Below are 3,686 nucleotides of genomic sequence, written 5' to 3'. Positions count from 1 at the left end.
GGAATACCAGACCACCTGACCTGCCTCTTGAGAAACCTATATGCAGCTCAGAAAGCAACAATTAGAACAGCACATGGAACATCAGACTTGTTCCAAAAAGAAGAGGAAGACATCAAGTCTGTATATTGTCACCCTGCTTATTTAAATTTTATGCAGAGTACATCATGAGAAACGCTGGGCTGGAAGAAGCACAAGCTGGAATCAAGATTGCTGGGAGAAATATCAATAACCTCAGATTATTATTATTATGCAGATGACACCACCCTTATGGGAGAAAGTGAAAAGGAACTAAAACACCTCTTGATGAAAGTGAAAGACGAGAGTGAAAATGTTGGCGTAAAGCTCAACACTCAGAAAACTAAAATCATGGCATCTGGTCCCATCACTTCATGAGAAATAGATGGGGAAACAGTGGAAATGATGCCAGATTTATTTATTATTTATTTTATTTATTTATTTTTCTTGAGGGGGGTGATCCAAAATCACTGCAGATGGTGATTGCAGCCATAAAATTAAGACAATTACTCATTGGAGGGAAAGTTTTGCCCAACCTACATAGCATATAAAAAGCAGAGACATTACTTTGCCAACAAAGGTCCATCTAGTCAATGTTATGTTTTCTTCCATTGGTCATGTATGGATGGAAGAATTGGATTGTGAAGAAAGCTGAGCGCAAAATAATTGATGCTTTTGAACTTTGGTGTTGGAGAGCACTCTTGGGAGTCCCTTGGACTGCAAGGAGGTCCAACCAGTACATCCTAAAGGAGATCAGTCCTAGGTGTTCATTGGACGGATTGTTGCTAAAGCTGAAACCCTAATACTTTGGCCACTTTATGCAAAGAGTTGAGCCATTGGAAATGTCTCTGATAATGAGAGGGATTGGGGGGAGGATGAGAAGGGGATGACAGAGGATGAGATGTCTGGATGGCATCACTGTCTCAATGGACATATGTTTATGTGAACTCTGGGAGCTGGTGATGGACAGGGAGGCCTGGTGTGCTGCAATTGATGGGGTCGCAAAGATTCCGATATGACTGTGCGACTGAAGTCAAACGAGTGAACTGATTTTTTCCTGAGCACATCATCGGTAATATATGAAAAGAACAAGTGTAATATATGTGTGTGTGTGTGTGTATATATATATATATATATATATATATATATAACCAGTTCTAATAGAACCCGTTCAATTGATATTTCTTGTGTTAATTTATTACACTCCTGTCTGACACTCTGTATCACACAGACAGTCACCATCGTGTATTCTCAATCCATGGGATTCTCAAGGCAAAGAAATAGGAATTTGTTGCCATCTTTAGTTCCAAGAGATCTTCAGAACCCATGGGTCGAACCTGCATCTCTTATGACTTCTGTGTTAGAAGGCAAGTTCCTTAGTACTAGTACTACCTGGGCAACCATTAGTTTCTATATAACGACACGTATACATGCATATATGTTGAAAGCTTAGGTGTATAATTTTGCTGTCTATAGGTAACAGTATATATTTTGTAGGAGGTATATAACTACAAATATGTACTTCTGCAGAATCTGATGATTTGCTAAAAGTGCTTTCACTTATATTCACCTAAGAGAATTATCCGATTTCCGTTGTGACTTACACTTTGAACTATTGGTCCTTTAGGAATGTCTTGTTTAATTTCCCACACATTGAAAAATTTGTAAACAAGTTAGAAATACAATTTCTAACTTTTAGCTCCACTTTCAGCTCTTCAGACAACACACTAGCTATGATTAAAATACTAAGACTTGTGTTTTGCCTTAATGCAGGCCTATTTTTGAGAATATTCCAGAGAAATTTCAGATACATATGGAAATATATGTGTATGTGTGTGTATAAATATGCATCAGTTCAGTTCAGTAGCTCAGTCGTGTCCAACTCGTTGCGAGCCCATGAATAACGGCATGTCAGGCCTCCCTGTCCATCACCAACTCGGGAATTCACTCAGACTCACGTCCATTGAGTCAGTGATGCCATCCAGCCATTTCATTCTCTGTCGTCCCCTTCTCCTCCTGCCCCAAATTCCTCCCAGCATCAGAGTCTTTTCCAATGAGTCAACTCTTCACATAAGTTGGCCAAGTACTGGAGTTTCAGCTTCACCATCATTCCTTCCAAAGAACACCCAGGGCTGATCTCCTTCAGAAAGGACTGGTTGGATCTCCTTTCAGTTCAAGGGACTCTCAAAAATCTTTTCCAACACCACACTTCAAAAGCATCAATTCTTTGGTGCTCAGGTTTCTTCACAGTCCAACTCTCACATGCCTACATGACCACTGGAAAAACCATAGCCTTGACTAGATGGACATTTGTTGGCAAAGTAAAGAACACATTCAGATCAGATCAGATCAGACACTCAGTCGTGTCTGACTCCTTGCTACCCCATGAATTGCAGCACACCAGGCCTCCCTGGCCACCACCAACTCCCGGAGTTCACTGGGACTCACGGCCATCGAGTCAGTGATGCTTTCCAGCCATCTCATTCTCTGTTGTCAACTTCTGCTCTTGCCCCCAATCCCTCCCAGCATCACAGTCTTTTCCAATGAGTCAACTCTTCGTATGAGGTGGCCAAAGTACTGCAGTTTCAGCTGTAGCATCATTCCTTCCAAAGTAATCCCAAGGCTGATCTCTTTCAAAATGGACTAGTTGGATCTCCTTGCAGTCCAAGGGACTCTCAAGAGTCTTTTCAAACACCACAGTTCAAAATCATCAACTCTTAGGCGCTCAGCCTTCTTCATAGTCCAACTCTCACATCCATACATGACCACAGGAAAAACCATAGCCTTGACTAGACGGACCTTTGTCGGCAAAGTAATGTCTCTGCTTTTGAATATGCTATCTAGGTTGGTCATAACTTTCCTTCCAAGGAGTAAGCATCTTTTAATTTCATGGCTGCAGTCACCATCTGTAGTGATTTTGGAGCCCAGAAAAATAAAGTCTGACACTGTTTCCACTGTTTCCCCATCTATTTCCCATGAAATGATGGGACCGATGCCATGATCTTCGTTTTCTGAATGTTGACCTTTAAGCCAACTTTTTCACTCTCCACTTTCACTTTCATCAAGAGGCTTTTGAGTTCCTCTTCACTTTCTGACATAAGGGTTGTGTCATCTGCGTATCTGAGGTTATTGATATTTCTCCCGGCAATCTTGATTCCAGCTTGTGCTTCTTCCAGCCCAGTGTTTCTCATGATGTACTCTGCATATAAGTTAAATAAACAGAGTGACAATATACAGCCTTGACGAACTCTTTTTCCTATTTGGAAGCAGTCTGTTGTTCCATGTCCAGTTCTAACTGTTGCTTCCTGACCTGCATACAAATTTCTCAAGAGGCAGATCAGGTGGTCTGGTATTCCCATCCCTTTCAGAATTTTCCACAGTTTATTGTGACCCACACAGTAAAACGCTTTGACATAGTCAATAAAGCAGCAATAAATATTTTTCTGGAACTCTCTTGCTTTTTCCATGATCCAGCAGATGTTGGCAATTTGATCTCTGGTTCCTCTGCCTTTTTTAAAACCAGCTTGAACATCAGGAAGTTCATGATTCACATATTGCTGAAGCCTGGCTTGGAGAATTTTGAACATTACTTTATTAGAGAGTGAGATGAGCGTGATTGTGCGGTAGTTTGAGCATTCTTTGGCATTTCCTTTCTTTAGGATTGGAATGAA

Source organism: Bos mutus, unplaced genomic scaffold (assembly GCF_027580195.1).
Source record: "Bos mutus isolate GX-2022 unplaced genomic scaffold, NWIPB_WYAK_1.1 CTG172, whole genome shotgun sequence".
Classification (NCBI taxonomy): Eukaryota; Metazoa; Chordata; class Mammalia; order Artiodactyla; family Bovidae; genus Bos; species Bos mutus.
Note: the sequence above shows the minus strand (reverse complement) of the source record.